Genomic DNA, 12,275 nt, shown 5'->3' with positions numbered 1-12,275 from the left:
ACCTCATAAATAACTTTTGGCACGTTGTGTTGACTGTCATACACGTGATAGGTGATGGTCCGCATTTGTTGTGTTGACTGTCCCTTTTCATCACGTAGAATGTCCACAATTGCCATGTTGATTCTTTCTCCTAACAAGTATAGAGTCGAACTACTGCTATTTTACAAATTAAAAAGCGTAGAACTCTACGGGAAACGTTTGTAAACGATTTTGAAAACGATAAACTAACCTACACATATACATAGTTGGAACTAGAATTTCGAATATTTTATAGCAGAAAATATAGGATTTTCTGGAGAAAACGGTTTTTTCTACGATTTCGATAACGATAAACTAGAATGCATACCCAAATTTACTCGATAAGAGGAACAAGATTTTCAACCATATTTTCCTTTTGAAAATAAGAGATTTTTATTGATACGGTTGACTATTACTATTCAAAAGAACTATTCTTATACACAACTCGCTTTTACAAATCACACTACTTTCAAAATCACTCCTTATAAGGATGAACGAAAGTGATGACATACACACATATGTCCATGATTTTCAAGGCATGACTTCAAACAATTTCATAGAAAATATCGGATTTTCTGAAAGTACAATGAGAACGATTCTAATCAAGTGTAAACGATTTTATACAAAAATGTTTATGAACTCACCAACTTTTTAGTTGACGCTTTTCAAAACGACTTGTATTCTTAGGGATCTAGTAAGCATGTAACAAGGGACGCTGATGCAAGACCATTTCGCTGTAGCTTGGATTCTTTTCTACTTATGTATCTTTTGTGTATCTCCAAGAACAAATACAATTTGTAAACAATGTAAGTTTGTCATCTCAATGTATGATGTTTGGATTGCTCTGTTTCATTTATATTCAATTGTTATGATACTGCACAATGAAGTCACCCGCCACCGGACGTTTCCGCCGTCTGGTCCGGGGGTGTGACAACTTAAGATCGTCCCTAAAGGTGTCACCACTAATGCTTATTTTTTTAGATAAATTTTTTATTTTATATTAGTTTATATTATAAAAATACAAAATTTATATAATTATAACACTTATAATTTAAAAATCTGCATTACATAAAACATCAAGTAACATTACATAAAATATATCACATTAACATAATCTAAATCCATAATAACATCATCGATAATATAAAACAATATATACTAATCGTCGTCCCCATCATCATTTTCCCCGTTGTTGTTGGTCGCATCGTCGACTTGCTTGTTAAATGACCGGATAATATCTCTAATTTCCATCACAAATGCCGGGTTTTGGAGAAAAGCATTAACATCTACATCCTTCAAAGTAAAAATATAAGTTAAAATATATCATACTATAAAAACAAATTATTATTACTTAACAGTTAAGTCACAAACACATTAAATCCTTAACAATTTAACAAAGAACCAAATTCATAACAATTTAACAAACTAACAAACTACCAAACTATCAAACAACAAAATTCACAACAAATTAATAAGTACCTATGTTGGTTGCGATGTTTGTGACTGTGACTGCCACTGGGTGGGAGCACTTGTACCCGCTACGGAAGGCATAGGCCCGATGCCTCTCACATGTCCCCTTCGAGCACATAACACCTTCTCAAATAAGGCTATCCAATCAATGGAGTTCGGATCACCACCAGATTCGGCTATGTGTTGAGTTTGTAAAGCAACCACAACAACTAAAGCATTCTGCATTTCATGAAGATTGTTAATATACTTCAAAACAAACACAAAAAAACAACATTCTACTTCACTTTTAAGTAATAATAACTTACATATTGTTCTTCAACTAATGAGTCAACGAATTCCCCTTGTTTATTGACATTTGCACGGTGAAATACTTCAAGTTTATTCTAATTTTGTTTAACATTAAAAAAATATGTTATACTTAAATAAACATTACAAAATATGTTATAACTGAATAAACATTAATGTAACTTACATTTTTGAAAGAAGCACTACCATAGCTGCACGTCCCACCACAATTCTTAACTACTTGCTTCTTCCAGCATTCTTTGTTTACACTAGATCGTTTACAATGCGTATCAGTTAAAAAGTGGTCAATAGTAGCACTCCAACGCGCTGAATCCATAACCGCGGGGGGTCGAGCCCTTGCTGCCTCCACACCCTCTAGCATATCTATAAATTTACCTTTTGCAATATTTTTGTGGCCTCTATACCGCTGACACATCTGATGGTTCAGTGATGCCCATAAAATTCTAGCATCAGGATCATTTGAAATGGCTTGAAAATCAAAATATGTCTACAAAAAATAGAAAAGTTAAAAATAAATCAAAATTAAGCATGTTAAATATAAATTTATAAATAATAAATAATTTACCGAAAGATATGTAAACATGCCATTCCAATCGGCTTCAGGAACTTCTTTACATGTGTTCTTATCCAAAGCTGTGTCACGCCAGATATAACTTCCAACCTCCCGAATTAAGCATTCGTATACATCTCCAATCAGCACAAAAGTATTTCTGTCAAATATTATTTTTAGAGGTTGTCTGCCGTTTGCTTCATATAATCGATGCATTTTTTTTTACTGCAATACCTCTTCGTCTGGGAGGTACAACTGCAAAAAATATTAGTAAACATAGTTTTTTTTATATACATAGAATATGAAATACAATTAATTAGAATAAATCTTAATTACCATCAATCTGGTGAACACCAAAATCTCCACTGAACGGATGTGGTGGCTCGTCACCACCATCACCTCCATGGCCCATCACAGCGCAACCCAAAAAAATAACATCTTGAAGAATTATAACAAAATATATATATATATATATATATATATATATATATATATATATATATATATATATATATATATATATATATATATATATATATATATATATATATATATATATATATATATATATATATATAACACAAGTGGGAGTTGTTTTTCATATGTGTATTCATTTTTTCCATATCTTTATTTTTAATATCTAACTTATTTTTATTTTTAGTTTTATTTTTCTATTACGACCTTGTACAATTTCATATTTTTCTATTTTTTTTTCAATTATACAATCATATACATTTCACATTATAACATCAAATACACATAAACATTTTTACATACATATAAAAACATATACATACATTTTTACATACATATACAAACATATACATTCATTTTTACGTACATATCCACACATATACATACATATACATTTGTACATACATATACAAACATATACATACAGTTTTTTCATACATATACACACATATACATACATATTTATATAAATATACACATACACATATACATTTCACATACAAATACATACATTTCATATAAATACATACATTTTAACATAGATTTTTTCATATATTTACACCCATATACTTAGATTTTTCACATATACGTAAATTTCACATACAAATACTCTTATACACATATTTTTTCATATATACACGTAAATTTCATATACAAATACACATATACATTTATATTTCACATACAAATACTCTTATACACACATTTTTTCATACATAGTCATACATTTCATATACAAATACACATATACATATACATTTCACATATAAATACCATTATTTCTTATACCTACATTAATAACATAAAAAAAATTGGAAATCGTTTAGGTGTTGGTGTTGTGGTCGAGGTCGCCAGAGTAAATGTGGTATCACCGGAGAAGAGGTGGTGTCATCGGAGATGTTGCTGTGAAACCACCAAAATCCAAAATTAACACACAAATTCGTTCTAGAAAAGAAATTGAAAGAGAAATCAGGGAAGGGAGCACCTACCGTTGCTGCAGATGTCGGAAAATTGGAGTTTGTTCCCGGAAAACTTATCAGAGCGTCGGCTAAATGTGGGGGAGAGGAGGAGGGAAGAGGAAAAGAGAAATGAGAGGCTTTGTGGTGGTGGTCGCCGATCAAATCGAGAGGATCGGGTTTTTTTTGGCTGAACAATCACCGGAAATCATGTAAGAGATTTTTGGAGTGAAGCTGTAACCTGTTCTGAGAGACGATGGGGAGGTAAAACGGTCGTACCCTTTAGTGGCGACAGGGTACTAATTGGGGCGACATGTTAGAGGGAAGATATCCCGTGTCTTCTCGTGACTAGTAGCGACGACGTCGTCGTCTCGATTGTGGTCGCCGCTATTGTGTTGGTACAGAGAAACCCTGCCTGTTGGATCAGATCAAAAACGAATGGCTACGATTCACTCTGGGCGAAGTCACACGGATCGCCGACGTGGACTATTAGAGGTGACCCTTTAGTGGCGACTCCAATCTTTTAGCGACGACAAAACGCGTCTTGTCACCTGTCGTCCCTAATACTACCTGTCGTCTCTAATGGCGTCGCCCCTAATACCCATATTTCTTGTTGTGATTGAGTTTTATTCTTGAAAACTTGAAGTCTTGAATTGTGAACAGATGAAGACTCAAAGAGTTGAAGCATTGAAGTCTCAACTCTCTATTTGGATTTCTCAAAGACAGTTACCATAATGTGTGGATCAAATTTGCATCCCTAGTCTCGCTGTAATAAAAGTGTACAATTTTCTTTTATAAAAACTTTTTCACTACTCTTGTGACAATCTAGACAATCACTTGCCTAAATTTAAAGGACTCCTAATGCTATTGCAAGCCAATAGTTTTCTGCATTTTGTTATTCATGTGAACGGATTGAAACAATTACTGGAGTTGATGCTTTCAAATGAAAGATTAGAATACGTCCTTAATTACATGTTTTGAACAGTCTATGTTGGGGAAACCCACGTACATAGTTTTGTTAAGCTTCTTTGAAGGATAGATTGGGACAAGATCCAATGGTGCAACAAGGATGCGACTTACATGTTTTTCTTTCATACGGTAGACAACCCTATCAAAAGAACTTCTGTCCATGCCGATATGTGATCAAAACAGTAATTTACCGAAACCACTTCAACATGCTTATCATTGATCCCTAATATCAACGTCATAACTGTTGTCAAATTCTACACCCAAGAATGAAGAACCAGGCTTTGCCTAAGGCAAACCATTGAACTGACAAAATTTTCGAAGAAATTCGATTTGGACGAAAGCATAAATGTAATTGCGTCACCTTACGCACATGGTGGCAGGGAATCCAATGGCGGAGTGATGCTGGTGAACGCAATCCATGTAATTAAGGATATATCATATCAACAATAATACGTAATAACAACATTCGCAAAATATAAATACATTGCAATTATACGGAAATTGTTATTATTGGTAAGGAAATGTAAGTATATTGCTAATATAGGTGATGGCACCCCTCGAGTATCACAAGTGAATAATACATTTAGTGATACAGAAAGAGGAATGAGCATTCTTAAATCCATCTGTAAAAATTCCACATTTGGTAAATACTACACTTGTTAAAAGATTTTAGCATATGTTCTTCAAGAATTCGGAAGAATAGCATGTTCATAATGACCAAAATGACCTTAAAAGTTCTAATCCTTATTTTGGGAATCTTGTTCCAAATACTGAAGATTCACCAGATAGAGATGTTGTGGGTGGTCTTGTGGACATGTATTGGAGTTAATGTTTTGGTTAAATGCAATAAATAGCCAATTACAATATTTTACTTTAGTTTATTTAAATGATTTGAGTTCATCTTTTTTATTTTCTTCTAGAAGTTGAATTGTTGTTTGCTTGCCTTTTTGTTAAGCTAAAGCATAGAAATAAGTCTGAATAAAAAAAAATAGGGTTGTTTAATCTAAACGAGACCATCTTTTCTAGTATTACTTTCAGATTGCTATCAAATAAAACAAATTATGGTCTTATTTCCAAAAAGATATGATGAAAAAATTCAAGAAAAAGATGGGGAGAAACAACCAACAACTTATGTTGAAAGATTATTCGTTTTTTGATGTTGCCTTAGAGAAAAATTTGTTATACCTAATCTGCCCTTGTATCCTTTTACTCCCACCAATTAGATAACTTTTTTTATTAAAAAAAAATGGTATAGCCCCTTTAGTTTCTAGTTTTGTTCTTCTCAACATTTTAATTGCTCTTAAAATTTTTAGTGTGTGTGGGTGTTCTAGAATTATCAATATATTCTTTAACTCTTTAAAGATAATCTTGATGTTGATGAAATACATTCACAGTGAAGTACCTTTCTAGATGAGTTAGAATCACCCTTTAAAGATTCCCTTTCTGCAAAACCTCATATAGAAATGTTAATTGTGTTCCTTACTTCTTATGTTTAGTGTAGATTTTCTATATGCTGTATAGATCAGGGGTCCTTATGTAATTATGCTAGTACTAATCAATTTGTACCACTTCAAGTCAAAATTCACATTTTGCAGGAATACTGGGGTCTCATCCAAATGCCAACGCTCCAGCCACTCAAAATAATCCTCTACAATTTTTTAGTAATTCACAGGTGCCTATAAATAATTATTTTCACCCTTTTTACTATGCACCTAGTACTCATGGAGATCCCCCATATGTTGCTTTTCCCATTGCTGTCAGCCCAGCATCTAGAAGCCCACTTCTTCACTCAACAGCCCAGCGCTGCTGGATCTCTTCTGCAGAAGGCCCATTTTGGATTTCCTGGACAGCCCACATCAGCCAGGCCTACCAGCACCAGCCCACAGGAACATGCTGGTGGAGTTTTTGCATCTCAAGGTTCGATGCCTCCATCATCACCACAATATACGGACTTGCTTTTGCTTTTGAAAGCTATGTCAATTCAGCCACCACCCGATAATAATTATTACATGGACATAGAAGCTAGCACGTACATGAATTTTAATCAAGGTATTATGTTTTCTTTTAATTCTAAGTCCACAATAGTTGGTAATAAATAGTTGGTAATGGTGTTATTATTCTGGTCTCACATTGGTCAAACATTTCTTCCTTGTTTTAATAATAAATTTTCTCTAAAAAACATTCAAATCAAATGATTACAAATTTAATTTCTATTCGCAAATCTACCGTTGATAATTGCGTTTCCGTCTGTTTTGACACCGACGAACTTCTTTAATGATGTGATAGTGTTGGTGATGTGTACCCGTGTACTCTCTCTTCCACAAGTCACGGATTCAACTCTCACTGTAGTCTCTCTTCTTGTCTGACATCGTCGTTTGGGATATCCTGACTTCTCTATTCTTTAATTTTTGTAGTCGCTTCATTTTATTTCTAGTATACTAATAAAATTGTAATATTTCATGCTTGTCAACTTGGAAAATATTGTCGGTTATATTTTTCTTCCTCTTTTTCACATTTTTATGGGTTTTTCCTCTTCATTTAAGGTTTATTCATTTTTTTTTCAATTTCAAATGTTTGTCAAAAATCAATTTAAAACGAATATCCAATATTTTCAATGTAACAACGGACGCAAATTTCATAACCATCTTCTTCTTACATATCTTCAATCTAATGGTATTACCATTCGATTCTCAGGTCAATACACATCTCAATAAATGGAAAAGTCGAGCGATCTATTCGCACCATTAATAATATTATTCGCACATTGTTGTTTCAAGTGTCTTTATGTCCTAAGTTTTGGATTGAAGTGCTTCTTACGACTATTCACGCTCTTAATATTCTTCTTACCACTACTCTCTCCTTTAAGATACCCTTTGAAGTTCTCTTTGGTTTCTTTCCAAAGTACGATCACCTTCGAGTCTTCGGGTGTTTGTGTTATCTACCTCCCATCATAAACTCTCTCATCGGTCCACTGCTTGTATTTATATTGGTCCCGCTATAACCCACAAAGGACATATGTGTCTCGATCTTGTTATGTAGCGTGTAATCATATCTCAACACGTTATCTTTGATGAACATCATTTTCCTTATTGCGATATTAATCTTCCCCCCCTGCTATGACCACTTCACTCTTGATGATGATCCACCTCCCACTCTTCCTTCTCTCTTAGTACCTCCAATCGAAAACGTGGTCACACAACCACCCTCTCCTACCAATACTCCTCCACCTCATCTTCATGCTCCTGCTACAACTTCAAGTCATCCCATGACTACTCGTTTCCACACAGGTTCCCTCAAACCTCATGTCTTTCTTAATCTCTATGTTACTTCCGACATCTCTTTTATTCCTAGATCCACAACTCAGGCTATGTGTGATCCGAACTGGAAGTCAATAATGGATGCAGATATGTCAACCCTCACTAACAATCATACATGGGATTTTGTCCCTCACCCTCCCACTACTAACATTGTTGGTTATTGATGGCTCTATCGTCACAAGTTTAACTCACACGGTAACCTCGATCACTACAAAGGCAGATTAGTCGCTTAGGGTTTCTCTAAACAACATGGACTAGATTTTGATGACATATTTAGTCCGGTTATTAAAACTGCTACCGTTCATATCGTTCTTAGTAATCTTGTCTCTTGTCATTGGCCAATCCATCAGCATGATGTCAAAAACGCCTTCCTCAATGGTGATCTAGCTAAAGAGGTTTACATGAAACAACCACCTGGATATGTTCATCCCACCTTCCCTGATCACGTATGTCTCCTCCGCAAGTCCTTACATGATCTCAAACAACCCTCTATGCCTCATATAATTGTTTGTTGTTTATCTCTCTTAGCTTGGTTTCATCAGTAATAGGTTGTACACCTCCCTTTTCATTTTCCACCATAATAATGAGACTATCTATATCATCCTTTATGTTGATGATATCATTCTCACATCCTCCAACTTGGCTCACATCACGAGACCCATTTCCAGTATCTCGTCTAAGTTTTCCATGACGGACTTAGGTCTGTTTTTTCTTGGCATTGTTACAACTCAGTCCTCCGACAGTTTGTTTCTTTCACAATATGCATTTGCTAAAGAGATCCTAGCACAAGCTAATATGTAACATCCCGGAATAGCAAGAGTAAAGTTGAAGGGCTAAAAGAGTAAAATGGGAAAGATAGACTCGGCGAGTCCATGGGTGGACTCGGCGAGTAGAGTCGCGACTTGGTCGCGTGTTAAGTGGCCGACTCGGCGAGTCAGTGTATTGGACTCGGCGAGTAGGCGCTGAATGGAGAAAACCCTAAATCCAGAAGTTGAGCCCTATATAAGGAACATTATGTTTCCTCCCCAGCCTCCTTATCACCCCTTGAGTCCCATAAACCCTAATTTCGTGGAGATACCCCCTAATTTCCCAAACCTTAGCCCTAATGTGCAAAATGCATAGATCTCTTTGGATTCACGTAAAGTTTTCCACTTTACGTGATGGATGGGTCGTAGGAGGCTAGATCTATGTTTTGGATCAATTGCATGGCCTGGAATGCTTCTGTATGGATTCAGACCGGTGGTACTCGGCGAGTCACATGGGTAGACTCGACGAGTTACTTGAAGATGAGCTGGAACTCGACGAGTTGGAAGAACAACTCGGCGAGTTGGATGAAGATGGCCTGGAACTCGGCGAGTTGTATGAACAACTCGATGAGTAGGTTGAAGATAGCCTTAGACTCGACGAGTCTGTTCTTGGACTCGGCGAGTCTTGTCGAAGAGTCCCAATATTTTCTGGTTGAGTCGAGAATCGGCGAGTCAAGGGATGACTCGGTGAGTTGTGGGCGAGTGGACTCAGAGTTGTTGGACTCGACGAGTCTCGGGGTGACTCGGCGAGTTAGGTTGCGAATTGAGGGAAGTTCTGAGTATGGGGACTCGGCGAGTAGAGTCAGTCGGGGGTTGACTTTGACCTTGTCCAAAGTTTGACCAGTTGTCTTTCAGGGGTATTTTGGTAATTAAGGGTATTTATTGAGTTGAGTGTGTTGGTGTTCAGTGGAGGAGTTCGTGTCGGAGCTTGGAGCAGCGGGATCTTATCTTTTCAGCCGACAGTTTCGAGGTGAGTTATCCTCACTATATCAACAGGGTCTAAGGCACCAAGGCCGGCCCTTATCGGATTGAGATCCGGGTAGTTGTTGTTATGTTGTTACTGTGATATGTTTGCATCCTGAGAGCTAGGATGGTATATGTTAGAGACCTGATTGAGATCGGTATCCTGAGAGATAGGGAGATGCTATGCTAGTGACCTGTTAGGTCGGTATCTTGGTTAGGATGATGATATGTTATGTGATCTGTTTGATGTGCTTGTTGACTGTGAATTGCTATATGATTGTATGTATATGCGCACATGGTTGTTTGGACTGGAGTTGGGTTGAGGCGGGTCCTGCTTTGTGCTGTAGGCCAAGATTCCCAGGGCGGACCGGTTGTTCCGAAGGCCCAGCGAGCGGTCCGGATAGGCTGTAGGCCCCAAGAGGGCGGACCAGATGTGCCGAGGCTCGGAGAGTGGACCAGGCAGACTGAAGGCCCGGTGTGGGCGGACCAGTCATACTATAGACTCAGAGAGTGGACCAGGTGGATTGAAGGCCCGGTGCGGGCGGACCAATCACACTGTAGACTCGATGTATGTGGCTAGACTCAGAGGGTGGACCAGGTGGACTGTAGGCCGGTGCGGCGGACCAGTCACACAGTAGACCCGAAGTGCATGGCTGTTCTATGATCAGATATGTTGTGGCATGTTATGCGTGTATGGTATAAGTGGTTGGTATTTTGGGGATATCTCACTAAGCTTTCGGGCTTACAGTTGTGGTTTTATGTTTTTCAGGTTCTTTAGGAGACCGTGGCAAGGCGAAGGCGTGATCGTACCGCTCCTCATGATTTTGTAGTAATGTGATTCTGGGAATACGTTAAATGTTTTGTATTGAAAACCTTTTTGTAAAGATTTAATGGAATCGAGCTGTTTTTGAAAAATTTAAAATTGGTTGTATTTTCCGGTCGTTACAAGTTGGTATCAGAGCCTTGGTTTGAGTGAATTGGAGTAACATTCGTGTGACCCCAGTCTCAATTCGAGAAGAGTTTTCAAAAGAGTATTTAAAATGGTTTTCAAAATGAGTAAGGGAGGACGCAGGGGTACGATCAGCCGGAGCCAGTAAGTAACCCCAAAATACCATGCATGTTATTTGTTTTTGAGCTTTGATAGAACAACATGCTAGTGATAGGCTAGGGATCTTCAGGATTTCATGATAATGTTGCCTGATTTGTGATGCCTGTAGCCTAGGGTTCCTTATGGGAGATTTTCAGTGTTCCTCTAGTGGTGAGGGTTGAGCGTTGTTATGCATGTTTCTCTAGGGTGTTGTGGTAGTACTTCATACAAATATGGGTAGGTGTGGAAGGTAGTATGGGCCCGTACTACTGAAGCACAGGACCCATACGCGTATCAGGGAAACCATGATCTCTAGGGTTGGGTTGAGAGAGTTGGATCCCAGATTAATGGGAAGAGTCTGAGATTTTGTGTGGTGTTTTTTCAGTATGGAGATTCCGAGGCATGATGAGAGTGGATCCGGATCAGGATCGGGAGCAGGAGAGAGAGTTCTGGGCGGATCGGCACTGCCCGAGGTTATCGGTCAGATGAGCACGTGTGAGTTGGATGCGAGGATTCGTGAGATCCTGCGTGATGAGATTGCTGAGTTGTTCCGGGCTGAGTTGCCGGAGCTATTTGGGTCGATCAAGACCGCCATGGTTGAGTATTTTGATGAGCGCTATGCGGCTCTCGCAGAGACGGCTGCCGCGGCGGCAAGGGGAGGAGCTGGTCGGGGCTTTCAGTATCGGGAATTCGATAATACGAAGCCTCCCACCTTCGATGGAGTTCAGGACCCGATTGTTGATATGAGGTGGTTATCAGATGTGGAGGGGTGTTTCTTCACGTGTTCATGCCCTGCTGATCAGAGGGTGAGGTGTTCTCTGAACCTGTTGAGGCTCGGGGCGAAGGATTGGTGGAGATTGACCACGGGGTCATATTCGGATGCGCAGAGGGCTGCGGTTTCGTGGGATCAGTTCAGAGAAATGTTCAGCACTCGTTATGTTCTGCAAGTTGAGAGGGAGAGATTGGCTCAGGAGTTCCTTGAGCTGAAGCAGGGTTCAGAGTTGGTGACTGAGATCACCAGGATGTTCACTGAGAGGGCGATGTTTTGCCCAGAGTTCGCTTCGGAGTAGTCTCAGATGTCTCGATATCTGAGCATGCTCAAGAGGGACATCAGACAGTTTGTGTCTGCCCAGAGGTCCGAGACCTTGTTGGAGTTGCAGGAGGCCGCTAGGCGGCGTGAGTTAGAGATTGAGTTGCAGTTGCGTGAGCTGAGGCAGGCTCCGGTGCAGTCGCAGCCGGCGCCGAAACGGTCCAAGACCGTTGATGTTAGAGTGGGGGATCTGAGCAGCCACGCTTGTGGGAAGTGTGGGAGGGATCACACCGGAGTTTGTAGGTCTGGTGGTGCATGCCGCAAGTGCG

Source organism: Lactuca sativa, chromosome 6 (genome assembly GCF_002870075.4).
Source record: "Lactuca sativa cultivar Salinas chromosome 6, Lsat_Salinas_v11, whole genome shotgun sequence".
Taxonomy (NCBI): domain Eukaryota; kingdom Viridiplantae; phylum Streptophyta; class Magnoliopsida; order Asterales; family Asteraceae; genus Lactuca; species Lactuca sativa.
The sequence above is the reverse complement of the archived record's forward strand: the minus strand, read 5'-3'. Positions refer to the sequence as shown.